This window comes from Pseudophryne corroboree, chromosome 3, assembly GCF_028390025.1.
Source record: "Pseudophryne corroboree isolate aPseCor3 chromosome 3, aPseCor3.hap2, whole genome shotgun sequence".
Lineage (NCBI taxonomy): Eukaryota > Metazoa > Chordata > Amphibia > Anura > Myobatrachidae > Pseudophryne > Pseudophryne corroboree.
In genome coordinates this window covers 112781063-112801062 of record NC_086446.1, presented here as the reverse complement: position 1 = coordinate 112801062, position 20000 = coordinate 112781063, and the positions used below count along the sequence as shown (strand labels likewise).

The window sequence follows — 20000 nt, the reverse complement described above, 5'->3', positions numbered from 1 at the left end:
CAGAACGGTGTTGGCAGTATAAAAATATCTACAGCACCTTGTATTCCCAGGTGGTCTCCCATCCAAGTACTAACCAGGCCCAACACTGCTTAGCTTCCAAGATCAGATGAGATTGGGCGTATCCAGTGTGGTGTGGCTGTAGATGAGCTTTGTGGTTTCTGTTTGAACTATTCTACTTCTAACTACTGGTTCATAAATGAATACGTTTGAAAATGGAATGCATCAACAGAACGGTGTTGGTAGTATAAAAATATCTACAGCACCTTGTATTCCCAGGTGGTCTCCCATCCAAGTACTAACCAGGCCCAACACTGCTTAGCTTCCAAGATCAGATGAGATTGGGCGTATCCAGTGTGGTGTTGCTGTAGATGAACTTTCTGGTTTCTGTTAGAACTTTTCTACTTCTAACTACTGGTTCATAAATGAATACGTTTGAAAATGGAATGCATCAACAGAACGGTGTTGGCAGTATAAAAATATCTACAGCACCTGTATTCCCAGGTGGTCTCCCATCCAAGTACTAACCAGGCACAACACTGCTTAGCTTCCAAGATCTAATGAGATTGGGCGTATCCAGTGTGGTGTGGCTGTAGATGAGCTTTGTGGTTTCTGTTTGAATTTTTCTACTTCTAACTACTGGTTCATAAATGAATACATTTGAAAATTGAATGCATCAACAGAACGGTGTTGGCAGTATAAAAATATCTACAGCACCTTGTATTCCCAGGTGGTCTCCCATCCAAGTACTAACCAGGCCCAACACTGCTTAGCTTCCAAGATCAGATGAGATTGGGCGTATCCAGTGTGGTGTGGCTGTAGATGAGCTTTGTGGTTTCTGTTAGAACTTTTCTACTTCTAACTACTGGTTCATAAATGAATACGTTTGAAAATGGAATGCATCAACAGAACGGTGTTGGCAGTATAAAAATATCTACAGCACCTTGTATTCCCAGGTGGTCTCCCATCCAAGTACTAACCAGGCCCAATACTGCTTAGCTTCCAAGATCAGATGAGATTGGGCGTATCTAGTGTGGTGTGGCTGTAGATGAGCTTTGTGGTTTCTGTTAGAACTTGTCTACTTCTAACTACTGGTTCATAAATGAATACGTTTGAAAATGGAATGCATCAACAGAACGGTGTTGGCAGTATAAAAATATCTACAGCACCTTGTATTCCCAGGTGGTCTCCCATCCAAGTACTAACCAGGCCCAAAACTGCTTAGCTTCCAAGATCAGATGAGATTGGGCGTATCCAGTGTGGTGTGGCTGTAGATGAGCTTTGTGGTTTCTGTTAGAACTTTTCTACTTCTAACTACTGGTTCATAAATGAATACGTTTGAAAATGGAATGCATCAACAGAACGGTGTTGGCAGTATAAAAATATCTACAGCACCTTGTATTCCCAGGTGGTCTCCCATCCAAGTACTAACCAGGCCCAACACTGCTTAGCTTCCAAGATCAGATGAGATTGGGCGTATCCAATATGGTGTTGCTGTAGATGAATGTTCTGGTTTCTGTTAGAACTTTTCTACTTCTAACTACTGGTTCATAAATGAATACATTTGAAAATGGAATGCATCAACAGAACGGTGTTGGCAGTATAAAAATATCTACAGCACCTTGTATTCCTAGGTGGTCTCCCATCCAAGTACTAACCAGGCCCAACACTGCTTAGCTTCCAAGATCAGATGAAATTGGGCGTATCCAGTGTGGTGTGGCTGTAGATGAGTTTTGTGGTTTCTGTTAGAACTTTTCTACTTCTAACTACTGGTTCATATATGAAAACGTTTGAAAATGGAATACATCAACAGAACGGTGTTGGCAGTATAAAAATATCTACAGCACCTTGTATTCCCAGGTGGTCTCCCATCCAAGTACTAACCAGGCCCAACACTGCTTAGCTTCCAAGATCAGATGAGATTGGGCGTATCCAGTGTGGTGTGGCTGTACATGAGCTTTGTGGTTTCTGTTAGAACTTTTCTACTTCTAACTACTGGTTCATAAATGAATACGTTTGAAAATGGAATGCATCAACAGAACGGTGTTGGCAGTATAAAAATATCTACAGCACCTTGTATTCCCAGGTGGTCTCCCATCCAAGTACTAACCAGGCCCAACACTGCTTAGCTTCCAAGATCAGATGAGATTGGGCGTATCCAGTGTGGTGTGGCTGTAGATGAGCTTTGTGGTTTCTGTTTGAACTTTTCTACTTCTAACTACTGGTTCATAAATGAATACGTTTGAAAATGGAATGCATCAACAGAACGGTGTTGGTAGTATAAAAATATCTACAGCACCTTGTATTCCCAGGTGGTCTCCCATCCAAGTACTAACCAGGCCCAACACTGCTTAGCTTCCAAGATCAGATGAGATTGGGCGTATCCAGTGTGGTGTGGCTGTAAATGAGCTCTGTGGTTTCTGTTAGAACTTTTCTACTTCTAACTACTGGTTCATAAATGAAAACGTTTGAAAATGGAATGCATCAACAGAACGGTGTTGGCAGTATAAAAATATCTACAGCACCTTGTATTACCGGGTGGTCTCCCATCCAAGTACTAACCAGGCCCAACACTGCTTAGCTTCCAAGATCAGATGAGATTGGGCGTATCCAGTGTGGTGTGGCTGTAGATGAGCTTTGTGGTTTCTGTTAAACCTTTTCTACTTCTAACTACTGGTTCATAAATGAATACGTTTGAAAATGGAATGCATCAACAGAACGGTGTTGGCAGTATAAAAATATCTACAGAACCTTGTATTCCCAGGTGGTCTCCCATCCAAGTACTAACCAGGCCCAACACTGCTTAGCTTCCAAGATCAGATGAGATTGGGCGTATCCAGTGTGGTGTGGCTGTAGATGAGCTTTGTGGTTTCTGTTAGAACTTTTCTACTTCTAACTACTGTTTCATAAATGAATACGTTTGAAAATGGAATGCATCAACAGAACGGTGTAGGCAGTATAAAAATATCTACAGCACCTTGTATTCCCAGGTGGTCTCCCATCCAAGTACTAACCAGGCCCAACACTGTTTAGCTTCCAAGATCAGATGAGATTGGGCGTATCCAGTGTGGTGTGGCTGTAGATGAGCTTTGTGGTTTCTGTTAGAACTTTTCTACTTCTAACTACTGGTTCATAAATGAATAAGTTTGAAAATGGAATGCATCAACAGAACGGTGTTGGCAGTATAAAAATATCTACAGCACCTTGTATTCCCAGGTGGTCTCCCATCCAAGTACTAACCAGGCCCAACACTGCTTAGCTTCCAAGATCAGATGAGATTGGGCGTATCCAGTGTGGTGTGGCTGTAGATGAGCTTTGTGGTTTCTGTTTGAACTTTTCTACTTCTAACTACTGGTTCATAAATGAATACGTTTGAAAATGGAATGCATCAACAGAACGGTGTTGGTAGTATAAAAATATCTACAGCACCTTGTATTCCCAGGTGGTCTCCCATCCAAGTACTAACCAGGCCCAACACTGCTTAGCTTCCAAGATCAGATGAGATTGGGCGTATCCAGTGTGGTGTGGCTGTAAATGAGCTCTGTGGTTTCTGTTAGAACTTTTCTACTTCTAACTACTGGTTCATAAATGAATACGTTTGAAAATGGAATGCATCAACAGAACGGTGTTGGCAGTATAAAAATATCTACAGCACCTTGTATTACCGGGTGGTCTCCCATCCAAGTACTAACCAGGCCCAACACTGCTTAGCTTCCAAGATCAGATGAGATTGGGCGTATCCAGTGTGGTGTTGCTGTAGATGAACTTTCTGGTTTCTGTTAGAACTTTTCTACGTCTAACTACTGTTTCATAAATGAATACGTTTGAAAATGGAATGCATCAACAGAACGGTGTTGGCAGTATAAAAATATCTACAGCACCTTGTATTCCCAGGTGGTCTCCCATCCAAGTACTAACCAGGCCCAACACTGCTTAGCTTCCAAGATCAGATGAGATTGGGCGTATCCAGTGTGGTGTGGCTGTAGATGAGCTTTGTGGTTTCTGTTAGAACTTTTCTACTTCTAACTACTGGTTCATAAATGAATACGTTTGAAAATGGAATGCATCAACAGAACGGTGTTGGCAGTATAAAAATATCTACAGCACCTTGTATTCCCAGGTGGTCTCCCATCCAAGTACTAACCAGACCCAACACTGCTTAGCTTCCAAGATCAGATGAGATTGGGCGTATCCAGTGTGGTGTTGCTGTAGATGAACTTTCTGGTTTCTGTTAGAACTTTTCTACTTCTAACTACTGGTTCATAAATGAATACATTTGAAAATTGAATGCATCAACAGAACGGTGTTGGCAGTATAAAAATATCTACAGCACCTTGTATTACCGGGTGGTCTCCCATCCAAGTACTAACCAGACCCAACACTGCTTAGCTTCCAAGATCAGATGAGATTGGGCGTATCCAGTGTGGTGTTGCTGTAGATGAACTTTCTGGTTTCTGTTAGAACTTTTCTACTTCTAACTACTGGTTCATAAATGAATACGTTTGAAAATGGAATGCATCAACAGAACGGTGTTGGCAGTATAAAAATATCTACAGCACCTTGTATTCCCAGGTGGTCTCCCATCCAAGTACTAACCAGGCCCAACACTGCTTAGCTTCCAAGATCAGATGAGATTGGGTGTATCCAGTGTGGTGTGGCTGTAGATGAGCTTTGTGGTTTCTGTTAGAACTTTTCTACTTCTAACTACTGGTTCATAAATGAATACGTTTGAAAATGGAATGCATCAACAGAACGGTGTTGGCAGTATAAAAATATCTACAGCACCTTGTATTCCCAGGTGGTCTCCCAACCAAGTACTAACCAGACCCAACACTGCTTAGCTTCCAAGATCAGATGAGATTGGGCGTATCCAGTGTGGTGTTGCTGTAGATGAGCTTAGTGGTTTCTGTTAGAACTTTTCTACTTCTAACTACTGGTTCATAAATGAAAACATTTGAAAATTGAATGCATCAACAGAACGGTGTTGGCAGTATAAAAATATCTACAGCACCTTGTATTCCTAGGTGGTCTCCCATGCAAGTACTAACCAGACCCAACACTGCTTAGCTTCCAAGATTAGATGAGATTGGGCGTATCCAGTGTGCTGTGGCTGTAGATGAGCTTTGTTGTTTCTGTTAGAACTTTTCTACTTCTAACTACTGGTTCATAAATGTATACGTTTGAAAATGGAATGCATCAACAGAACGGTGTTGGCAGTATAAAAATATCTACAGCACCTTGTATTACCGGGTGGTCTCCCATACAAGTACTAACCAGGCCCAACACTGCTTAGCTTCCAAGATCAGATGAGATTGGGCGTATCCAGTGTGGTGTGGCTGTAGATGAGCTTTGTGGTTTCTGTTAGAACTTTTCTACTTCTAACTACTGGTTCATAAATGAAAACGTTTGAAAATGGAATGCATCAACAGAACGGTGTTGGCAGTATAAAAATATCTACAGCACCTTGTATTCCCAGGTGGTCTCCCATCCACGTACTAACCAGGCCAACACTGCTTAGCTTCCAAGATTAGATGAGATTGGGCGTATCCAGTGTGGTGTGGCTGTAGATGAGCTTTGTGGTTTCTGTTAGAACTTTTCTACTTCTAACTACTGGTTCATAAATGAATACATTTGAAAATGGAATGTATCAACAGAACGGTGTTGGCAGTATAAAAATATCTACAGCACCTTGTATTCCCAGGTGGTCTCCCATCCAAGTACTAACCAGGCCCAACACTGCTTAGCTTGCAAGATCAGATGAGATTGGGCGTATCCAGTGTGGTGTGGCTGTAGATGAGCTTTATGGTTTCTATTAGAACTTTTCTACTTCTAACTACTGGTTCATAAATGAATACGTTTGAAAATGAAATGCATCAACAGAACGGTGTTGGCAGTATAAAAATATCTACAGCACCTTGTATTCCCAGGTGGTCTCCCATCCAAGTACTAACCAGGCCCAACACTGCTTAGCTTCCAAGATCAGATGAGATTGGGCGTATCCAGTGCGGTGTGGCTGTAGATGAGCTTTGTGGTTTCTGTTAGAACTTTTCTACTTCTAACTACTGGTTCATAAATGAATACGTTTGAAAATGGAATGCATCAACAGAACGGTGTTGGCAGTATAAAAATATCTACAGCACCTTGTATTCCCAGGTGGTCTCCCATCCAAGTACTAACCAGGCCCAACACTGCTTAGCTTCCAAGATCAGATGAGATTGGGCGTATCCAGTGTGGTGTGGCTGTAGATGAGCTGTGTGGTTTCTGTTAGAACTTTTCTACTTCTAACTACTGGTTCATAAATGAATACGTTTGAAAATGGAATGCATCAACAGAACGGTGTTGGCAGTATAAAAATATCTACAGCACCTTGTATTCCCAGGTGGTCTCCCATCCAAGTACTAACCAGACCCAACACTGCTTAGCTTCCAAGATCAGATGACATTGGGCGTATCCAGTGTGGTGTTGCTGTAGATGAACTTTCTGGTTTCTGTTAGAACTTTTCTACTTCTAACTACTGGTTCATAAATGAATACGTTTGAAAATGAAATGCATCAACAGAACGGTGTTGGCAGTATAAAAATATCTACAGCACCTTGTATTCCCAGGTGGTCTCCCATCCAAGTACTAACCAGGCACAAAACTGCTTAGCTTCCAAGATCAGATGAGATTGGGCGTATCCAGTGTGGTGTGGCTGTAGATGAGCTTTGTGTTTTCTGTTAGAACTTTTCTACTTGTAACTACTGGTTCATAAATGAATACATTTGAAAATGGAATGTATCAACAGAACGGTGTTGGCAGTATAAAAATATCTACAGCACCTTGTATTCCCAGGTGGTCTCCCATCCAAGTACTAACCAGGCCCAACACTGCTTAGCTTCCAAGATCAGATGACATTGGGCGTATCCAGTGTGGTGTGGCTGTAGATGAGCTTTGTGGTTTCTGTTAGAACTTTTCTACTTCTAACTACTGGTTCATAAATGAATACGTTTGAAAATGGAATGCATCAACAGAACGGTGTTGGCAGTATAAAAATATCTACAGCACCTTGTATTCCCAGGTGGTCTCCCATCCAAGTACTAACCAGACCCAACACTGCTTAGCTTCCAAGATCAGATGACATTGGGCGTATCCAGTGTGGTGTTGCTGTAGATGAACTTTCTGGTTTCTGTTAGAACTTTTCTACTTCTAACTACTGGTTCATAAATGAATACGTTTGAAAATGAAATGCATCAACAGAACGGTGTTGGCAGTATAAAAATATCTACAGCACCTTGTATTCCCAGGTGGTCTCCCATCCAAGTACTAACCAGGCACAAAACTGCTTAGCTTCCAAGATCAGATGAGATTGGGCGTATCCAGTGTGGTGTGGCTGTAGATGAGCTTTGTGGTTTCTGTTAGAACTTTTCTACTTTTAACTACTGGTTCATAAATGAATACATTTGAAAATGGAATGTATCAACAGAACGGTGTTGGCAGTATAAAAATATCTACAGCACCTTGTATTCCCAGGTGGTCTCCCATCCAAGTACTAACCAGGCCCAACACTGCTTAGCTTCCAAGATCAGATGAGATTGGGCGTATCCAGTGTGGTGTGGCTGTAGATGAGCTTTATGGTTTCTATTAGAACTTTTCTACTTCTAACTACTGGTTCATAAATGAATACGTTTGAAAATGAAATGCATCAACAGAACGGTGTTGGCAGTATAAAAATATCTACAGCACCTTGTATTCCCAGGTGGTCTCCCATCCAAGTACTAACCAGGCCCAACACTGCTTAGCGTCCAAGATCAGATGAGATTGGGCGTATCCAGTGCGGTGTGGCTGTAGATGAGCTTTGTGGTTTCTGTTAGAACTTTTCTACTTCTAACTACTGGTTCATAAATGAATACGTTTGAAAATGGAATGCATCAACAGAACGGTGTTGGCAGTATAAAAATATCTACAGCACCTTGTATTCCCAGGTGGTCTCCCATCCAAGTACTAACCAGGCCCAACACTGCTTAGCTTCCAAGATCAGATGAGATTGGGCGTATCCAGTGTGGTGTGGCTGTAGATGAGCTTTGTGGTTTCTGTTAGAACTTTTCTACTTCTAACTACTGGTTCATAAATGAATACGTTTGAAAATGGAATGCATCAACAGAACGGTGTTGGCAGTATAAAAATATCTACAGCACCTTGTATTCCCAGGTGGTCTCCCATCCAAGTACTAACCAGACCCAACACTGCTTAGCTTCCAAGATCAGATGACATTGGGCGTATCCAGTGTGGTGTTGCTGTAGATGAACTTTCTGGTTTCTGTTAGAACTTTTCTACTTCTAACTACTGGTTCATAAATGAATACATTTGAAAATTGAATGCATCAACAGAACGGTGTTGGCAGTATAAAAATATCTACAGCACCTTGTATTCCTAGGTGACCTCCCATCCAAGTACTAACCAGGCCCAACACTGCTTAGCTTCCAAGATCAGATGAGATTGGGCGTATCCAGTGTGGTGTGGCTGTAGATGAGCTTTATGGTTTCTGTTAGAACTTTTCTACTTCTAACTACTGGTTCATAAATGAAAACGTTTGAAAATGGAATGCATCAACAGACCGGTGTTGGCAGTATAAAAATATCTACAGCACCTTGTATTCCCAGGTGGTCTCCCATCCAAGTACTAACCAGGCCCAACACTGCTTAGCTTCCAAGATCAGATGAGATTGGGCGTATCCAGTGTGCTGTGGCTGGAGATGAGCTTTGTGGTTTCTGTTAGAACTTTTCTACTTCTAACTACTGGTTCATAAATGAAAACGTTTGAAAATGGAATGCATCAACAGAACGGTGTTGGCAGTATAAAAATATCTACAGCACCTTGTATTCCCAGGTGGTCTCCCATCCAAGTACTAACCAGGCCCAACACTGCTTAGCTTCCAAGATCAGATGAGATTGGGCGTATCCAGTGCGGTGTGGCTGTAGATGAGCTTTGTGGTTTCTGTTAGAACTTTTCTACTTCTAACTACTGGTTCATAAATGAATACGTTTGAAAATGGAATGCATCAACAGAACGGTGTTGGCAGTATAAAAATATCTACAGCACCTTGTATTCCCAGGTGGTCTCCCATCCAAGTACTAACCAGGCCCAACACTGCTTAGCTTCCAAGATCAGATGAGATTGGGCGTATCCAGTGTGGTGTGGCTGTAGATGAGCTTTGTGGTTTCTGTTAGAACTTTTCTACTTCTAACTACTGGTTCATAAATGAATACGTTTGAAAATGGAATGCATCAACAGAACGGTGTTGGCAGTATAAAAATATCTACAGCACCTTGTATTCCCAGGTGGTCTCCCATCCAAGTACTAACCAGACCCAACACTGCTTAGCTTCCAAGATCAGATGAGATTGGGCGTATCCAGTGTGGTGTTGCTGTAGATGAACTTTCTGGTTTCTGTTAGAACTTTTCTACTTCTAACTACTGGTTCATAAATGAATACATTTGAAAATTGAATGCATCAACAGAACGGTGTTGGCAGTATAAAAATATCTACAGCACCTTGTATTCCTAGGTGGTCTCCCATCCAAGTACTAACCAGGCCCAACACTGCTTAGCTTTCAAGATCAGATGAGATTGGGCGTATCCAGTGTGGTGTGGCTGTAGATGAGCTTTATGGTTTCTGTTAGAACTTTTCTACTTCTAACTACTGGTTCATAAATGAAAACATTTGAAAATGGAATGCATCAACAGACTGGTGTTGGCAGTATAAAAATATCTACAGCACCTTGTATTCCCAGGTGGTCTCCCATCCAAGTACTAACCAGGCCCAACACTGCTTAGCTTCCAAGATCAGATGAGATTGGGTGTATCCAGTGTGCTGTGGCTGGAGATGAGCTTTGTGGTTTCTGTTAGAACTTTTCTACTTCTAACTACTGGTTCATAAATGAAAACGTTTGAAAATGGAATGCATCAACAGAACGGTGTTGGCAGTATAAAAATATCTACAGCACCTTGTATCACTGGGTGGTCTCCCATCCAAGTACTAATCAGACCCAACATTGCTTAGCTTCCAAGATCAGATGAGATTGGGCGTATCCAGTGTGGTGTGGCTGTAGATGAGCTTTGTAGTTTCTGTTAGAACTTTTCTACTTCTATCTACTTGTTCATAAATGAATACATTTGAAAATGGAATGCATCAACAGAACGGTGTTGGCAGTATAAAAATATCTACAGCACCTTGTATTCCCAGGTGGTCTCCCATCCAAGTACTAACCAGGCCCAACACTGCTTAGCTTCCAAGATCAGATGAGATTGGGCGTATCCAGTGTGGTGTTGCTGTAGATGAACTTTCTGGTTTCTGTTAGAACTTTTCTACTTCTAACTACTGGTTCATAAATGAATACGTTTTAAAATGGAATGCATCAACAGAACGGTGTTGGCAGTATAAAATTATCTACCGCACCTTGTATTCCCAGGTGGTCTCCCATACAAGTACTAACCAGGCCCAACACTGCTTAGCTTCCAAGATCAGATGAGATTGGGCATATCCAGTGTGGTGTGGCTGTAGAAGAGCTTTATGGTTTCTGTTAGTACTTTTCTACTTCTAACTACTGGTTCATAAATGAATACGTTTGAAAATGGAATGCATCAACAGAACGGTGTTGGTAGTATAAAAATATCTACAGCACCTTGTATTCCCAGGTGGTCTCCCATCCAAGTACTAACCAAGCCCAACATTGCTTAGCTTCCAAGATCAGATGAGATTGGGCGTATCCAGTGTGCTGTGGCTGCAGATGAGCTTTATGGTTTCTGTTAGAACTTTTCTACTTCTAACTACTGGTTCATAAATGAAAACGTTTGAAAATGGAATGCATCAACAGAACGGTGTTGGTAGTATAAAAATATCTACAGCACCTTGTATTCCCAGGTGGTCTCCCATCCAAGTACTAAACAGGCCCAACACTGCTTAGCTTCCAAGATCAGATGAGATTGGGCGTATCCAGTGTGGTGTGGCTGTAGATGAGCTTTGTGGTTTCTGTTAGAACTTTTCTACTTCTAACTACTGGTTCATAAATGAATACGTTTGAAAATGGAATGCATCAACAGAATGGTGTTGGCAGTATAAAAATATCTACAGCACCTTGTATTCCCAGGTGGTCTCCCATCCAAGTACTAACCAGGCCCAACACTGCTGAGCTTCCAAGATCAGATGAGATTGGGCGTATCCAGTGTGGCGTTGCTGTAGATGAACTTTCTGGTTTCTGTTAGAACTTTTCTACTTCTAACTACTGGTTCATAAATGAATACGTTTTAAAATGGAATGCATCAACAGAACGGTGTTGGCAGTATAAAAATATCTACAGCACCTTATATCCCCAGGTGGTCTCCCATCCAAGTACTAACCAGGCCCAACACTGCTTAGCTTCCAAGATCAGATGAGATTGGGCGTATCCAGTGTGGTATTGCTGTAGATGAACTTTCTGGTTTCTGTTAGAACTTTTCTACTTCTAACTACTGGTTCATAAATGAATACGTTTTAAAATGGAATGCATCAACAGAACGGTGTTGGCAGTATAAAAATATCTACAGCACCTTGTATCCCCAGGTGGTCTCCCATCCAAGTACTAACCAGGCCCAACACTGCTTAGCTTCCAAGATCAGATGAGATTGGGCATATCCAGTGTGGTGTGGCTGTAGATGAGCTTTGTGGTTTCTGTTAGAACTTTTCTACTTCTAACTACTGGTTCATAGATGAATACGTTTGAAAATGGAATGCATCAACAGAACGGTGTTGGCAGTATAAAAATATCTACAGCACCTTGTATTCCCAGGTGGTCTCCCATCCAAGTACTAACCAGGCCCAACACTGCTTAGCTTCCAAGATCAGATGAGATTGGGCGTATCCAGTGTGGTGTGGCTGTAGATGAGCTTTGTGGTTTCTGTTAGAACTTTTCTACTTACTAACTACTGGTTCATAAATGAATAGGTTTGAAAATGGAATGCATCAACAGAACGTTGTTGGCAGTATAAAAATATCTACAGCACCTTGTATTCCCAGGTGGTCTCCCATGCAAGTACTAACCAGGCCCAACACTGCTTAGCTTCCAAGATCATATGAGATTGGGCGTATCCAGTATGGTGTTGCTGTAGATGAACTTTCTGGTTTCTGTTAGAACTTTTCTACCTCTAACTACTGGTTCATAAATGAATAAGTTTTAAAATGGAATGCATCAACAGAACGGTGTTGGCAGTATAAAATTATCTACAGCACCTTGTATTCCCAGGTGGTCTCCCATCCAAGTACTAACCAGGCCCAACACTGCTTAGCTTCCAAGATCAGATGAGATTGGGCGTATCCAGTGTGGTGTGGCTGTAGAAGAGCTTTATGGTTTCAGTTAGTACTTTTCTACTTCTAACTACTGGTTCATAAATAAATAAGTTTGAAAATGGAATGCATCAACAGAACGGTGTTGGTAGTATAAAAATTTCTACAGCACCTTGTATTCCCAGGTGGTCTCCCATCCAAGTACTAACCAGGCCCAACACTGCTTAGCTTCCTAGATCAGATGAGATTGGGCGTATCCAGTGTGGTGTGGCTGTAGATGAGCTTTGTCGTTTCTGTTAGAACTTTTCTACTTCTAACTACTGGTTCATAAATGAATATGTTTGAAAATGGAATGCATCAACAGAACGGTGTTGGTAGTATAAAAATATCTACAGCACCTTGTATTCCCAGGTGGTCTCCCATCCAAGTACTAACCAGGCCCAACACTGTTTAGCTTCCAAGATCAGATGAGATTGGGCGTATCCAGTGTGGTGTGGCTGTAGATGAGCTTTGTAGTTTCTGTTAGAACTTTTCTACTTCTAACTACTGGTTCATAAATGAATAGGTTTGAAAATGGAATGCATCAACAGAACGGTGTTGGCAGTATAAAAATTATCTACAGCACCTACGTATTCCCAGGTGGTCTCCCATCCAAGTACTAACCAGACCCAACACTGCTTAGTTTCCAAGATCAGATGAGATTGGGCATATCCAGTGTGGTGTGGCTGTAGAAGAGCTTTATGGTTTCTGTTAGTACTTTTCTACTTCTAACTACTGGTTCATAAATGAATACGTTTGAAAATGGAATGCATCAACAGAACGGTGTTGGTAGTACAAAAATATCTACAGCACCTTGTATTCCCAGGTGGTCTCCCATCCAAGTACTAACCAGGCCCAACACTGCTTAGCTTCCAAGATCAGATGAGATTGGGCATATCCAGTGTGGTGTGGCTATAGAAGAGCTTTATGGTTTCTGTTAGTACTTTTCTACTTCTAACTACTGGTTCATAAATGAATAAGTTTGAAAATGGAATGCATCAACAGAACGGTGTTGGTAGTACAAAAATATCTACAGCACCTTGTATTCCCAGGTGGTCTCCCATCCAAGTACTAACCAGGCCCAACACTGCTTAGCTTCCAAGATCAGATGAGATTGGGCATATCCAGTGTGGTGTGGCTATAGAAGAGCTTTATGGTTTCTGTTAGTACTTTTCTACTTCTAACTACTAGTTCATAAATGAATAAGTTTGAAAATGGAATGCATCAATAGAACGGTGTTGGTAGTATAAAAATATCTACAGCACCTTGTATTCCCAGGTGGTCTCCCATCCAAGTACTAACCAGGCCCAACACTGCTTAGCTTCCAAGATCAGATGAGATTGGGCGTACCCAGTGTGGTGTGGCTGTAGATGAGCTTTGTGGTTTCTGTTTGTACTTTTCTACTTCTAACTACTGGTTCATAAATGAATACATTTGAAAATTGAATGCATCAACAGAACGGTGTTGGCAGTATAAAAATATCTACAGCACCTTGTATTCCCAGGTGGTCTCCCATCCAAGTACTAACCAGACCCAACACTGCTTAGCTTCCAAGATCAGATGAGATTGGGCATATCCAGTGTGGTGTGGCTGTAGATGACCTATATGGTTTCTGTTAGTATTTTTCTACTTCTAACTACTGGTTCATAAATGAATATGTTTGAAAATGGAATGCATCAACAGAACGGTGTACGTAGTATAAAAATATCTACAGCACCTTGTATTCCCAGGTGGTCTCCCATCCAAGTACTAACCAGGCCCAACACTGCTTAGCTTCCAAGATCAGATGAGATTGGGCGTATCCAGTGTGGTGTGGATGTAGAAGAGCTTTATGGTTTCTGTTAGTACTTTTCTACTTCTAACTACTGGTTCATAAATGAATACGTTTGAAAATGGAATGCATCAACAGAACGGTGTACGTAGTATAAAAATATCTACAGCACCTTGTATTCCCAGGTGGTCTCCCATCCAAATACTAACCAGGCCCAACACTGCTTAGCTTCCAAGATCAGATGAGATTGGGCGTATCCAGTGTGGTGTGGCTGTAGATGAGCTTTGCAGTTTCTGTTAGAACTTTTCTACTTCTAACTACTGGTTCATAAATGAATACATTTGAAAATGGAATGCATCAACAGAACGGTGTTGGCAGTATAAAAATATCTACAGCACCTTGTATTCCCAGGTGGTCTCCCATCCAAGTACTAACCAGGCCCAACACTGCTTAGCTTCCAAGATCAGATGAGATTGGGCGTATCCAGTGTGGTGTGGCTGTAGATGAGCTTTGTGGTTTCTGTTAGAACTTTTCTACTTCTAACTACTGGTTCATAAATGAATAGGTTTGAAAATGGAATGCATCAACAGAACGTTGTTGGCAGTATAAAAATATCTACAGCACCTTGTATTCCCAGGTGGTCTCCCATGCAAGTACTAACCAGGCCCAACACTGCTTAGCTTCCAAGATCAGATGAGATTGGGCGTATCCAGTGTGGTGTTGCTGTAGATGAACTTTCTGGTTTCTGTTAGAACTTTTGTACCTCTAACTACTGGTTCATAAATGAATAAGTTTTAAAATGGAATGCATCAACAGAACGGTGTTGGCAGTATAAAATTATCTACAGCACCTAGTATTCCCAGGTGGTCTCCCATCCAAGTACTAACCAGGCCCAACACTGCTTAGCTTCCAAGATCAGATGAGATTGGGCGTATCCAGTGTGGTGTGGCTGTAGATGAGCTTTGTGGTTTCTGTTAGAACTTTTCTACTTCTAACTACTGGTTCATAAATGAATAGGTTTGAAAATGGAATGCATCAACAGAACGTTGTTGGCAGTATAAAAATATCTACAGCACCTTGTATTCCCAGGTGGTCTCCCATCCAAGTACTAACCAGGCCCAACACTGCTTAGCTTCCAAGATCAGATGAGATTGGGCATATCCAGTGTGGTGTGGCTATAGAAGAGCTTTATGGTTTCTGTTAGTACTTTTCTACTTCTAACTACTGGTTCATAAATGAATAAGTTTGAAAATGGAATGCATCAACAGAACGGTGTTGGTAGTATAAAAATATCTACAGCACCTTGTATTCCCAGGTGGTCTCCCATCCAAGTACTAACCAGGCCCAACACTGCTTAGCTTCCAAGATCAGATGAGATTGGGAGTATCCAGTGTGGTGTGGCTGTAGATGAGCTTTGTGGTTTCTGTTTGTACTTTTCTACTTCTAACTACTGGTTCATAAATGAATACATTTGAAAATTGAATGCATCAACAGAACGGTGTTGGCAGTATAAAAATATCTACAGCACCTTGTATTCCCAGGTGGTCTCCCATCCAAGTACTAACCAGACCCAACACTGCTTAGCTTCCAAGATCAGATGAGATTGGGCATATCCAGTGTGGTGTGGCTGTAGATGACCTATATGGTTTCTGTTAGTACTTTTCTACTTCTAACTACTGGTTCATAAATGAATATGTTTGAAAATGGAATGCATCAACAGAACGGTGTACGTAGTATAAAAATATCTACAGCACCTTGTATTCCCAGGTGGTCTCCCATCCAAGTACTAACCAGGCCCAACACTGCTTAGCTTCCAAGATCAGATGAGATTGGGCGTATCCAGTGTGGTGTGGATGTAGAAGAGCTTTATGGTTTCTGTTAGTACTTTTCTACTTCTAACTACTGGTTCATAAATGAATACGTTTGAAAATGGAATGCATCAACAGAACGGTGTACGTAGTATAAAAATATCTACAGCACCTTGTATTCCCAGGTGGTCTCCCATCCAAATACTAACCAGGCCCAACACTGCTTAGCTTCCAAGATCAGATGAGATTGGGCATATCCAGTGTGGTGTGGCTGTAGATGAGATTTGCAGTTTCTGTTAGAACTTTTCTACTTCTAACTACTGGTTCATAAATGAATACATTTGAAAATGGAATGCATCAACAGAACGGTGTTGGCAGTATAAAAATATCTACAGCACCTTGTATTCCCAGGTGGTCTCCCATCCAAGTACTAACCAGGCCCAACACTGCTTAGCTTCCAAGATCAGATGAGATTGGGCGTATCCAGTGTGGTGTGGCTGTAGATGAGCTTTGTGGTTTCTGTTAGAACTTTTCTACTTCTAACTACTGGTTCATAAATGAATAGGTTTGAAAATGGAATGCATCAACAGAACGTTGTTGGCAGTATAAAAATATCTACAGCACCTTGTATTCCCAGGTGGTCTCCCATGCAAGTACTAACCAGGCCCAACACTGCTTAGCTTCCAAGATCAGATGAGATTGGGCGTATCCAGTGTGGTGTTGCTGTAGATGAACTTTCTGGTTTCTGTTAGAACTTTTCTACCTCTAACTACTGGTTCATAAATGAATAAGTTTTAAAATGGAATGCATCAACAGAACGGTGTTGGCAGTATAAAATTATCTACAGCACCTAGTATTCCCAGGTGGTCTCCCATCTAAGTACTAACCAGGCCCAACACTGCTTAGCTTCCTAGATCAGATGAGATTGGGCGTATCCAGTGTTGTGTGGCTGTAGATGAGCTTTGTGGTTTCTGTTAGAACTTTTCTACTTCTAACTACTGGTTCATAAATGAATAGGTTTGAAAATGGAATGCATCAACAGAACGGTGTTGGCAGTATAAAAATATCTACAGCACCTACGTATTCCCAGGTGGTCTCCCATCCAAGTACTAACCAGACCCAACACTGCTTAGCTTCCAAGATCAGATGAGATTGGGCATATCCAGTGTGGTGTGGCTGTAGAAGAGCTTTATGGTTTCTGTTAGTACTTTTCTACTTCTAACTACTGGTTCATAAATGAATACGTTTGAAAATGGAATGCATCAACAGAACGGTGTTGGTAGTACAAAAATATCTACAGCACCTTGTATTCCCGGGTGGTCTCCCATCCAAGTACTAACCAGGCCCAACACTGCTTAGCTTCCAAGATCAGATGAGATTGGGCGTATCCAGTGTGGTGTGGCTGTAGATAAGCTTTGTGGTTTCTGTTAGAACTTTTCTACTTCTAACTACTGGTTCATACATGAATACGTTTGAAAATGGAATGCATCAACAGAACGGTGTACGTAGTATAAAAATATCTACAGCACCTTGTATTCCCAGGTGGTCTCCCATCCAAGTACTAACCAGGCCCAACACTGCTTAGCTTCCAAGATCAGATGAGATTGGGCGTATCCAGTGTGGTGTGGCTGTAGATGAGCTTTGTGGTTTCTGTTTGAACTTTTCTACATCTAACTACTGGTTCATAAATGAATACATTTGAAAACTGAATACATCAACAGAACGGTGTTGGCAGTATAAAAATATCTACAGCACCTTGTATTCCCAGGTGGTCTCCCATCCAAGTACTAACCAGACCCAACACTGCTTAGCTTCCAAGATCAGATGAGATTGGGCGTATCCAGTGTGGTGTGGCTGTAGATGAGCTTTATGGTTTCTGTTAGAACTTTTCTACTTCTAACTACTGGTTCATAAATGAATACGTTTGAAAATGGAAAGCATCAACAGAACGGTGTACGTAGTATAAAAATATCTACAGCACCTTGTTTTCCCAGGTGGTCTCCCATCCAAGTACTAATCAGGCCCAACACTGCTTAGCTTCCTAGATCACATGAGATTGGGCGTATCCAGTGTGGTGTGGCTGTAGATAAGCTTTGTGGTTTCTGTTAGAACTTTTCTACTTCTAACTACTGGTTCATAAATGAATACGTTTGAAAATGGAATGCATCAACAGAACGGTGTTGGCAGTATAAAAATATCTACAGCACCTATGTATTCCCAGGTGGTCTCCCATCCAAGTACTGACCAGGACCAACACTGATTGGCTTTCAAGATCAGATGAGATTGGGCATATCCAGTGTGGTGTGGCTGTAGAAGAGCTTTATGGTTTCTGTTAGTACTTTTCTACTTCTAACTACTGGTTCATAAATGAATACGTTTGAAAATGGAATGCATCAACAGAACGGTGTTGATAGTATAAAAATATCTACAGCACCTTGTATTCTCAGGTGGTATCCCATCCAAGTACTAACCAGGCCCAACACTGCTTAGCTTCCAAGATCAGATGAGATTGGGTGTATCCAGTGTGGTGTTGCTGTAGATGAACTTTCTGGTTTCTGTTAGAACTTTTCTACTTCTAACTACTGGTTCATAAATGAATACATTTTAAAATGGAATGCATCAACAGAACGGTGTTGGCAGTATAAAATTATCTACAGCACCTTGTATTCCCAGGTGGTCTCCCATCCAAGTACTAACCAGGACCAACACTGCTTAGCTTCCAAGATCAGATGAGATTGGGCATATCCAGTGTGGTGTGGCTGTAGATGAGCTTTGTAGTTTCTGTTATAACTTTTCTACTTCTAACTACTGGTTCATAAATGAATACGTTTGAAAATGGAATGCATCAACAGAACGGTGTTGGCAGTATAAAAATATCTACAGCACCTTGTATTCCCAGGTGGTCTCCCATCCAATTACTAACCAGGCCCAACACTGCTTAGCTTCCAAGATCAGATGAGATTGGGCATATCCAGTGTGGTGTGGCTGTAGAAGAGCTTTATGGTTTCTGTTAGTACTTTTCTACTTCTAACTACTGGTTCATAAATGAATACGTTTGAAAATGGAATGCATCAACAGAACGGTGTTGGTAGTTCAAAAATATCTACAGCACCTTGTATTCCCAGGTGGTCTCCCATCCAAGTACTAACCAGGCCCAACACTGCTTAGCTTCCAAGATCAGATGAGATTGGGCATATCCAGTGTGGTGTGGCTATAGAAGAGCTTTATGGTTTCTGTTAGTACTTTTCTACTTCTAACTACTGGTTCATAAATGAATAAGTTTGAAAATGGAATGCATCAACAGAACGGTGTTGGTAGTACAAAAATATCTACAGCACCTTGTATTCCCAGGTGGTCTCCCATCCAAGTACTAACCAGGCCAAACACTGCTTAGCTTCCAAGATCAGATGAGATTGGGCATATCCAGTGTGGTGTGGCTATAGAAGAGCTTTATGGTTTCTGTTAGTACTTTTCTACTTCTAACTACTGGTTCATAAATGAATAAGTTTGAAAATGGAATGCATCAACAGAACGGTGTTGGTAGTATAAAAATATCTACAGCACCTTGTATTCCCAGGTGGTCTCCCATCCAAGTACTAACCAGGCCCAACACTGCTTAGCTTCCAAGATCAGATGAGATTGGGCGTATCCAGTGTGGTGTGGCTGTAGATGAGCTTTGTGGTTTCTGTTTGAACTTTTCTACTTCTAACTACTGGTTCACAAATGAATACATTTGAAAATTGAATGCATCAACAGAACGGTGTTGGCAGTATAAAAATATCTACAGCACCTTGTATTCCCAGGTGGTCTCCCATCCAAGTACTAACCAGACCCAACACTGCTTAGCTTCCAAGATCAGATGAGATTGGGCATATCCAGTGTGGTGTGGCTGTAGATGACCTATATGGTTTCTGTTAGTACTTTTCTACTTCTAACTACTGGTTCATAAATGAATATGTTTGAAAATGGAATGCATCAACAGAACGGTGTACGTAGTATAAAAATATCTACAGCACCTTGTATTCCCAGGTGGTCTCCCATCCAAGTACTAACCAGGCCCAACACTGCTTAGCTTCCAAGATCAGATG

General features: G+C 41.4%; 68 non-coding genes and 21 pseudogenes across 68 annotated transcripts in view; all 89 read right to left on the bottom strand.

Annotated features, from left to right (window-relative positions):
* Positions 1–25: 25 nt before the first annotated feature.
* Positions 26–144, bottom strand: LOC135065296 (5S ribosomal RNA). The gene has a single exon (XR_010251578.1). It is a non-coding gene; the product is annotated as a 5S ribosomal RNA (ribosomal RNA).
* A 107-nt stretch (positions 145–251) lies between these two features.
* LOC135059664 (5S ribosomal RNA) lies at positions 252–370 on the bottom strand. The gene has a single exon (XR_010246062.1). It is a non-coding gene; the product is annotated as a 5S ribosomal RNA (ribosomal RNA).
* A 107-nt stretch (positions 371–477) lies between these two features.
* On the bottom strand, positions 478–595 carry LOC135065574 (5S ribosomal RNA). Its single transcript, XR_010251852.1, has one exon. It is a non-coding gene; the product is annotated as a 5S ribosomal RNA (ribosomal RNA).
* Positions 596–702: 107 nt separating this feature from the next.
* LOC135065283 (5S ribosomal RNA) lies at positions 703–821 on the bottom strand. The gene has a single exon (XR_010251566.1). It is a non-coding gene; the product is annotated as a 5S ribosomal RNA (ribosomal RNA).
* Positions 822–928: 107 nt separating this feature from the next.
* LOC134884736 (5S ribosomal RNA) lies at positions 929–1047 on the bottom strand. Its single transcript, XR_010168873.1, has one exon. It is a non-coding gene; the product is annotated as a 5S ribosomal RNA (ribosomal RNA).
* Positions 1048–1154: 107 nt separating this feature from the next.
* Positions 1155–1273, bottom strand: LOC135065503 (5S ribosomal RNA). The gene has a single exon (XR_010251783.1). It is a non-coding gene; the product is annotated as a 5S ribosomal RNA (ribosomal RNA).
* Positions 1274–1380: 107 nt separating this feature from the next.
* LOC135068655 (5S ribosomal RNA) lies at positions 1381–1499 on the bottom strand. The gene has a single exon (XR_010254850.1). It is a non-coding gene; the product is annotated as a 5S ribosomal RNA (ribosomal RNA).
* A 107-nt stretch (positions 1500–1606) lies between these two features.
* On the bottom strand, positions 1607–1725 carry LOC135066937 (5S ribosomal RNA). The gene has a single exon (XR_010253170.1). It is a non-coding gene; the product is annotated as a 5S ribosomal RNA (ribosomal RNA).
* Positions 1726–1832: 107 nt separating this feature from the next.
* Positions 1833–1951, bottom strand: LOC135063922 (5S ribosomal RNA). Its single transcript, XR_010250242.1, has one exon. It is a non-coding gene; the product is annotated as a 5S ribosomal RNA (ribosomal RNA).
* Positions 1952–2058: 107 nt separating this feature from the next.
* Positions 2059–2177, bottom strand: LOC135065271 (5S ribosomal RNA). The gene has a single exon (XR_010251554.1). It is a non-coding gene; the product is annotated as a 5S ribosomal RNA (ribosomal RNA).
* A 107-nt stretch (positions 2178–2284) lies between these two features.
* LOC134902125 (5S ribosomal RNA) lies at positions 2285–2403 on the bottom strand. The gene has a single exon (XR_010175599.1). It is a non-coding gene; the product is annotated as a 5S ribosomal RNA (ribosomal RNA).
* Positions 2404–2510: 107 nt separating this feature from the next.
* LOC135070232 (5S ribosomal RNA) lies at positions 2511–2629 on the bottom strand. The gene has a single exon (XR_010256403.1). It is a non-coding gene; the product is annotated as a 5S ribosomal RNA (ribosomal RNA).
* A 107-nt stretch (positions 2630–2736) lies between these two features.
* On the bottom strand, positions 2737–2855 carry LOC135065766 (5S ribosomal RNA). The gene has a single exon (XR_010252038.1). It is a non-coding gene; the product is annotated as a 5S ribosomal RNA (ribosomal RNA).
* Positions 2856–2962: 107 nt separating this feature from the next.
* LOC134902013 (5S ribosomal RNA) lies at positions 2963–3081 on the bottom strand. Its single transcript, XR_010175490.1, has one exon. It is a non-coding gene; the product is annotated as a 5S ribosomal RNA (ribosomal RNA).
* A 107-nt stretch (positions 3082–3188) lies between these two features.
* LOC135065260 (5S ribosomal RNA) lies at positions 3189–3307 on the bottom strand. The gene has a single exon (XR_010251543.1). It is a non-coding gene; the product is annotated as a 5S ribosomal RNA (ribosomal RNA).
* A 107-nt stretch (positions 3308–3414) lies between these two features.
* On the bottom strand, positions 3415–3533 carry LOC134902124 (5S ribosomal RNA). Its single transcript, XR_010175598.1, has one exon. It is a non-coding gene; the product is annotated as a 5S ribosomal RNA (ribosomal RNA).
* A 107-nt stretch (positions 3534–3640) lies between these two features.
* Positions 3641–3759, bottom strand: LOC134887227 (5S ribosomal RNA; annotated as a pseudogene).
* Positions 3760–3866: 107 nt separating this feature from the next.
* On the bottom strand, positions 3867–3985 carry LOC135065248 (5S ribosomal RNA). Its single transcript, XR_010251532.1, has one exon. It is a non-coding gene; the product is annotated as a 5S ribosomal RNA (ribosomal RNA).
* A 107-nt stretch (positions 3986–4092) lies between these two features.
* LOC135067333 (5S ribosomal RNA) lies at positions 4093–4211 on the bottom strand. The gene has a single exon (XR_010253552.1). It is a non-coding gene; the product is annotated as a 5S ribosomal RNA (ribosomal RNA).
* Positions 4212–4318: 107 nt separating this feature from the next.
* On the bottom strand, positions 4319–4437 carry LOC134891206 (5S ribosomal RNA; annotated as a pseudogene).
* A 107-nt stretch (positions 4438–4544) lies between these two features.
* Positions 4545–4663, bottom strand: LOC135064706 (5S ribosomal RNA). Its single transcript, XR_010251008.1, has one exon. It is a non-coding gene; the product is annotated as a 5S ribosomal RNA (ribosomal RNA).
* A 107-nt stretch (positions 4664–4770) lies between these two features.
* On the bottom strand, positions 4771–4889 carry LOC135070434 (5S ribosomal RNA). The gene has a single exon (XR_010256600.1). It is a non-coding gene; the product is annotated as a 5S ribosomal RNA (ribosomal RNA).
* Positions 4890–4996: 107 nt separating this feature from the next.
* Positions 4997–5115, bottom strand: LOC134895301 (5S ribosomal RNA; annotated as a pseudogene).
* A 107-nt stretch (positions 5116–5222) lies between these two features.
* On the bottom strand, positions 5223–5341 carry LOC134887932 (5S ribosomal RNA; annotated as a pseudogene).
* Positions 5342–5448: 107 nt separating this feature from the next.
* On the bottom strand, positions 5449–5566 carry LOC134891379 (5S ribosomal RNA; annotated as a pseudogene).
* A 107-nt stretch (positions 5567–5673) lies between these two features.
* LOC135066834 (5S ribosomal RNA) lies at positions 5674–5792 on the bottom strand. Its single transcript, XR_010253072.1, has one exon. It is a non-coding gene; the product is annotated as a 5S ribosomal RNA (ribosomal RNA).
* Positions 5793–5899: 107 nt separating this feature from the next.
* Positions 5900–6018, bottom strand: LOC134900794 (5S ribosomal RNA). Its single transcript, XR_010174298.1, has one exon. It is a non-coding gene; the product is annotated as a 5S ribosomal RNA (ribosomal RNA).
* A 107-nt stretch (positions 6019–6125) lies between these two features.
* On the bottom strand, positions 6126–6244 carry LOC135065236 (5S ribosomal RNA). The gene has a single exon (XR_010251521.1). It is a non-coding gene; the product is annotated as a 5S ribosomal RNA (ribosomal RNA).
* A 107-nt stretch (positions 6245–6351) lies between these two features.
* On the bottom strand, positions 6352–6470 carry LOC134891548 (5S ribosomal RNA; annotated as a pseudogene).
* Positions 6471–6577: 107 nt separating this feature from the next.
* Positions 6578–6696, bottom strand: LOC134888576 (5S ribosomal RNA; annotated as a pseudogene).
* Positions 6697–6803: 107 nt separating this feature from the next.
* Positions 6804–6922, bottom strand: LOC135070772 (5S ribosomal RNA). The gene has a single exon (XR_010256925.1). It is a non-coding gene; the product is annotated as a 5S ribosomal RNA (ribosomal RNA).
* Positions 6923–7029: 107 nt separating this feature from the next.
* On the bottom strand, positions 7030–7148 carry LOC134891547 (5S ribosomal RNA; annotated as a pseudogene).
* A 107-nt stretch (positions 7149–7255) lies between these two features.
* On the bottom strand, positions 7256–7374 carry LOC134888575 (5S ribosomal RNA; annotated as a pseudogene).
* Positions 7375–7481: 107 nt separating this feature from the next.
* On the bottom strand, positions 7482–7600 carry LOC135065224 (5S ribosomal RNA). Its single transcript, XR_010251510.1, has one exon. It is a non-coding gene; the product is annotated as a 5S ribosomal RNA (ribosomal RNA).
* A 107-nt stretch (positions 7601–7707) lies between these two features.
* LOC135061797 (5S ribosomal RNA) lies at positions 7708–7826 on the bottom strand. Its single transcript, XR_010248167.1, has one exon. It is a non-coding gene; the product is annotated as a 5S ribosomal RNA (ribosomal RNA).
* A 107-nt stretch (positions 7827–7933) lies between these two features.
* Positions 7934–8052, bottom strand: LOC135065213 (5S ribosomal RNA). Its single transcript, XR_010251499.1, has one exon. It is a non-coding gene; the product is annotated as a 5S ribosomal RNA (ribosomal RNA).
* A 107-nt stretch (positions 8053–8159) lies between these two features.
* Positions 8160–8278, bottom strand: LOC134891546 (5S ribosomal RNA; annotated as a pseudogene).
* Positions 8279–8385: 107 nt separating this feature from the next.
* Positions 8386–8504, bottom strand: LOC134885373 (5S ribosomal RNA). The gene has a single exon (XR_010169488.1). It is a non-coding gene; the product is annotated as a 5S ribosomal RNA (ribosomal RNA).
* Positions 8505–8611: 107 nt separating this feature from the next.
* LOC134888876 (5S ribosomal RNA) lies at positions 8612–8730 on the bottom strand (annotated as a pseudogene).
* Positions 8731–8837: 107 nt separating this feature from the next.
* On the bottom strand, positions 8838–8956 carry LOC134900793 (5S ribosomal RNA). The gene has a single exon (XR_010174297.1). It is a non-coding gene; the product is annotated as a 5S ribosomal RNA (ribosomal RNA).
* A 107-nt stretch (positions 8957–9063) lies between these two features.
* LOC135065202 (5S ribosomal RNA) lies at positions 9064–9182 on the bottom strand. Its single transcript, XR_010251488.1, has one exon. It is a non-coding gene; the product is annotated as a 5S ribosomal RNA (ribosomal RNA).
* Positions 9183–9289: 107 nt separating this feature from the next.
* On the bottom strand, positions 9290–9408 carry LOC135067332 (5S ribosomal RNA). The gene has a single exon (XR_010253551.1). It is a non-coding gene; the product is annotated as a 5S ribosomal RNA (ribosomal RNA).
* A 107-nt stretch (positions 9409–9515) lies between these two features.
* Positions 9516–9634, bottom strand: LOC135067307 (5S ribosomal RNA). The gene has a single exon (XR_010253527.1). It is a non-coding gene; the product is annotated as a 5S ribosomal RNA (ribosomal RNA).
* Positions 9635–9741: 107 nt separating this feature from the next.
* On the bottom strand, positions 9742–9860 carry LOC134886181 (5S ribosomal RNA). The gene has a single exon (XR_010170272.1). It is a non-coding gene; the product is annotated as a 5S ribosomal RNA (ribosomal RNA).
* A 107-nt stretch (positions 9861–9967) lies between these two features.
* On the bottom strand, positions 9968–10086 carry LOC134896199 (5S ribosomal RNA; annotated as a pseudogene).
* Positions 10087–10193: 107 nt separating this feature from the next.
* Positions 10194–10312, bottom strand: LOC135059662 (5S ribosomal RNA). The gene has a single exon (XR_010246059.1). It is a non-coding gene; the product is annotated as a 5S ribosomal RNA (ribosomal RNA).
* A 107-nt stretch (positions 10313–10419) lies between these two features.
* Positions 10420–10538, bottom strand: LOC134889756 (5S ribosomal RNA; annotated as a pseudogene).
* Positions 10539–10645: 107 nt separating this feature from the next.
* On the bottom strand, positions 10646–10764 carry LOC134891109 (5S ribosomal RNA; annotated as a pseudogene).
* A 107-nt stretch (positions 10765–10871) lies between these two features.
* Positions 10872–10990, bottom strand: LOC134901125 (5S ribosomal RNA). Its single transcript, XR_010174618.1, has one exon. It is a non-coding gene; the product is annotated as a 5S ribosomal RNA (ribosomal RNA).
* A 107-nt stretch (positions 10991–11097) lies between these two features.
* On the bottom strand, positions 11098–11216 carry LOC134887857 (5S ribosomal RNA; annotated as a pseudogene).
* A 107-nt stretch (positions 11217–11323) lies between these two features.
* LOC135068403 (5S ribosomal RNA) lies at positions 11324–11442 on the bottom strand. Its single transcript, XR_010254606.1, has one exon. It is a non-coding gene; the product is annotated as a 5S ribosomal RNA (ribosomal RNA).
* Positions 11443–11549: 107 nt separating this feature from the next.
* LOC135069771 (5S ribosomal RNA) lies at positions 11550–11668 on the bottom strand. Its single transcript, XR_010255953.1, has one exon. It is a non-coding gene; the product is annotated as a 5S ribosomal RNA (ribosomal RNA).
* Positions 11669–11775: 107 nt separating this feature from the next.
* Positions 11776–11894, bottom strand: LOC135065190 (5S ribosomal RNA). Its single transcript, XR_010251477.1, has one exon. It is a non-coding gene; the product is annotated as a 5S ribosomal RNA (ribosomal RNA).
* Positions 11895–12002: 108 nt separating this feature from the next.
* On the bottom strand, positions 12003–12121 carry LOC134887296 (5S ribosomal RNA; annotated as a pseudogene).
* Positions 12122–12228: 107 nt separating this feature from the next.
* On the bottom strand, positions 12229–12347 carry LOC135059543 (5S ribosomal RNA). Its single transcript, XR_010245945.1, has one exon. It is a non-coding gene; the product is annotated as a 5S ribosomal RNA (ribosomal RNA).
* Positions 12348–12454: 107 nt separating this feature from the next.
* On the bottom strand, positions 12455–12573 carry LOC135070922 (5S ribosomal RNA). The gene has a single exon (XR_010257069.1). It is a non-coding gene; the product is annotated as a 5S ribosomal RNA (ribosomal RNA).
* Positions 12574–12680: 107 nt separating this feature from the next.
* LOC134902012 (5S ribosomal RNA) lies at positions 12681–12799 on the bottom strand. The gene has a single exon (XR_010175489.1). It is a non-coding gene; the product is annotated as a 5S ribosomal RNA (ribosomal RNA).
* Positions 12800–12907: 108 nt separating this feature from the next.
* Positions 12908–13027, bottom strand: LOC134889460 (5S ribosomal RNA; annotated as a pseudogene).
* Positions 13028–13134: 107 nt separating this feature from the next.
* LOC135068149 (5S ribosomal RNA) lies at positions 13135–13253 on the bottom strand. Its single transcript, XR_010254355.1, has one exon. It is a non-coding gene; the product is annotated as a 5S ribosomal RNA (ribosomal RNA).
* Positions 13254–13360: 107 nt separating this feature from the next.
* LOC135068148 (5S ribosomal RNA) lies at positions 13361–13479 on the bottom strand. The gene has a single exon (XR_010254354.1). It is a non-coding gene; the product is annotated as a 5S ribosomal RNA (ribosomal RNA).
* A 107-nt stretch (positions 13480–13586) lies between these two features.
* LOC135059424 (5S ribosomal RNA) lies at positions 13587–13705 on the bottom strand. The gene has a single exon (XR_010245826.1). It is a non-coding gene; the product is annotated as a 5S ribosomal RNA (ribosomal RNA).
* A 107-nt stretch (positions 13706–13812) lies between these two features.
* Positions 13813–13931, bottom strand: LOC135067014 (5S ribosomal RNA). The gene has a single exon (XR_010253244.1). It is a non-coding gene; the product is annotated as a 5S ribosomal RNA (ribosomal RNA).
* A 107-nt stretch (positions 13932–14038) lies between these two features.
* LOC135069569 (5S ribosomal RNA) lies at positions 14039–14157 on the bottom strand. The gene has a single exon (XR_010255749.1). It is a non-coding gene; the product is annotated as a 5S ribosomal RNA (ribosomal RNA).
* A 107-nt stretch (positions 14158–14264) lies between these two features.
* Positions 14265–14383, bottom strand: LOC135061872 (5S ribosomal RNA). The gene has a single exon (XR_010248239.1). It is a non-coding gene; the product is annotated as a 5S ribosomal RNA (ribosomal RNA).
* Positions 14384–14490: 107 nt separating this feature from the next.
* LOC135065179 (5S ribosomal RNA) lies at positions 14491–14609 on the bottom strand. Its single transcript, XR_010251466.1, has one exon. It is a non-coding gene; the product is annotated as a 5S ribosomal RNA (ribosomal RNA).
* Positions 14610–14716: 107 nt separating this feature from the next.
* On the bottom strand, positions 14717–14835 carry LOC135066240 (5S ribosomal RNA). Its single transcript, XR_010252493.1, has one exon. It is a non-coding gene; the product is annotated as a 5S ribosomal RNA (ribosomal RNA).
* A 107-nt stretch (positions 14836–14942) lies between these two features.
* Positions 14943–15061, bottom strand: LOC134891685 (5S ribosomal RNA). Its single transcript, XR_010171488.1, has one exon. It is a non-coding gene; the product is annotated as a 5S ribosomal RNA (ribosomal RNA).
* A 107-nt stretch (positions 15062–15168) lies between these two features.
* Positions 15169–15287, bottom strand: LOC135068147 (5S ribosomal RNA). Its single transcript, XR_010254353.1, has one exon. It is a non-coding gene; the product is annotated as a 5S ribosomal RNA (ribosomal RNA).
* A 107-nt stretch (positions 15288–15394) lies between these two features.
* Positions 15395–15513, bottom strand: LOC134900708 (5S ribosomal RNA). Its single transcript, XR_010174216.1, has one exon. It is a non-coding gene; the product is annotated as a 5S ribosomal RNA (ribosomal RNA).
* Positions 15514–15620: 107 nt separating this feature from the next.
* Positions 15621–15739, bottom strand: LOC135067013 (5S ribosomal RNA). The gene has a single exon (XR_010253243.1). It is a non-coding gene; the product is annotated as a 5S ribosomal RNA (ribosomal RNA).
* Positions 15740–15846: 107 nt separating this feature from the next.
* On the bottom strand, positions 15847–15965 carry LOC135069568 (5S ribosomal RNA). The gene has a single exon (XR_010255748.1). It is a non-coding gene; the product is annotated as a 5S ribosomal RNA (ribosomal RNA).
* A 107-nt stretch (positions 15966–16072) lies between these two features.
* Positions 16073–16191, bottom strand: LOC135066928 (5S ribosomal RNA). Its single transcript, XR_010253161.1, has one exon. It is a non-coding gene; the product is annotated as a 5S ribosomal RNA (ribosomal RNA).
* Positions 16192–16298: 107 nt separating this feature from the next.
* LOC135065166 (5S ribosomal RNA) lies at positions 16299–16417 on the bottom strand. Its single transcript, XR_010251454.1, has one exon. It is a non-coding gene; the product is annotated as a 5S ribosomal RNA (ribosomal RNA).
* A 107-nt stretch (positions 16418–16524) lies between these two features.
* LOC135066239 (5S ribosomal RNA) lies at positions 16525–16643 on the bottom strand. The gene has a single exon (XR_010252492.1). It is a non-coding gene; the product is annotated as a 5S ribosomal RNA (ribosomal RNA).
* A 107-nt stretch (positions 16644–16750) lies between these two features.
* On the bottom strand, positions 16751–16869 carry LOC134886021 (5S ribosomal RNA). Its single transcript, XR_010170118.1, has one exon. It is a non-coding gene; the product is annotated as a 5S ribosomal RNA (ribosomal RNA).
* Positions 16870–16976: 107 nt separating this feature from the next.
* LOC134889806 (5S ribosomal RNA) lies at positions 16977–17096 on the bottom strand (annotated as a pseudogene).
* A 107-nt stretch (positions 17097–17203) lies between these two features.
* On the bottom strand, positions 17204–17322 carry LOC134901722 (5S ribosomal RNA). Its single transcript, XR_010175205.1, has one exon. It is a non-coding gene; the product is annotated as a 5S ribosomal RNA (ribosomal RNA).
* A 107-nt stretch (positions 17323–17429) lies between these two features.
* LOC135065155 (5S ribosomal RNA) lies at positions 17430–17548 on the bottom strand. Its single transcript, XR_010251443.1, has one exon. It is a non-coding gene; the product is annotated as a 5S ribosomal RNA (ribosomal RNA).
* Positions 17549–17655: 107 nt separating this feature from the next.
* On the bottom strand, positions 17656–17774 carry LOC135062118 (5S ribosomal RNA). The gene has a single exon (XR_010248476.1). It is a non-coding gene; the product is annotated as a 5S ribosomal RNA (ribosomal RNA).
* Positions 17775–17881: 107 nt separating this feature from the next.
* Positions 17882–18000, bottom strand: LOC134885716 (5S ribosomal RNA). The gene has a single exon (XR_010169825.1). It is a non-coding gene; the product is annotated as a 5S ribosomal RNA (ribosomal RNA).
* A 107-nt stretch (positions 18001–18107) lies between these two features.
* LOC134896297 (5S ribosomal RNA) lies at positions 18108–18227 on the bottom strand (annotated as a pseudogene).
* A 107-nt stretch (positions 18228–18334) lies between these two features.
* LOC135062712 (5S ribosomal RNA) lies at positions 18335–18453 on the bottom strand. Its single transcript, XR_010249059.1, has one exon. It is a non-coding gene; the product is annotated as a 5S ribosomal RNA (ribosomal RNA).
* A 107-nt stretch (positions 18454–18560) lies between these two features.
* LOC135068026 (5S ribosomal RNA) lies at positions 18561–18679 on the bottom strand. The gene has a single exon (XR_010254236.1). It is a non-coding gene; the product is annotated as a 5S ribosomal RNA (ribosomal RNA).
* A 107-nt stretch (positions 18680–18786) lies between these two features.
* LOC134887288 (5S ribosomal RNA) lies at positions 18787–18905 on the bottom strand (annotated as a pseudogene).
* A 107-nt stretch (positions 18906–19012) lies between these two features.
* On the bottom strand, positions 19013–19131 carry LOC135068146 (5S ribosomal RNA). Its single transcript, XR_010254352.1, has one exon. It is a non-coding gene; the product is annotated as a 5S ribosomal RNA (ribosomal RNA).
* A 107-nt stretch (positions 19132–19238) lies between these two features.
* Positions 19239–19357, bottom strand: LOC134889941 (5S ribosomal RNA; annotated as a pseudogene).
* A 107-nt stretch (positions 19358–19464) lies between these two features.
* LOC135065144 (5S ribosomal RNA) lies at positions 19465–19583 on the bottom strand. The gene has a single exon (XR_010251432.1). It is a non-coding gene; the product is annotated as a 5S ribosomal RNA (ribosomal RNA).
* Positions 19584–19690: 107 nt separating this feature from the next.
* LOC135067012 (5S ribosomal RNA) lies at positions 19691–19809 on the bottom strand. The gene has a single exon (XR_010253242.1). It is a non-coding gene; the product is annotated as a 5S ribosomal RNA (ribosomal RNA).
* A 107-nt stretch (positions 19810–19916) lies between these two features.
* LOC135069567 (5S ribosomal RNA) overlaps positions 19917–20000 on the bottom strand; it is a 119-nt gene continuing 35 nt past the window's right edge. Inside the window, exon 1 of the ribosomal RNA XR_010255747.1 lies at positions 19917–20000. This exon is cut by the window's right edge and continues 35 nt beyond it. This is a non-coding gene — a ribosomal RNA (5S ribosomal RNA).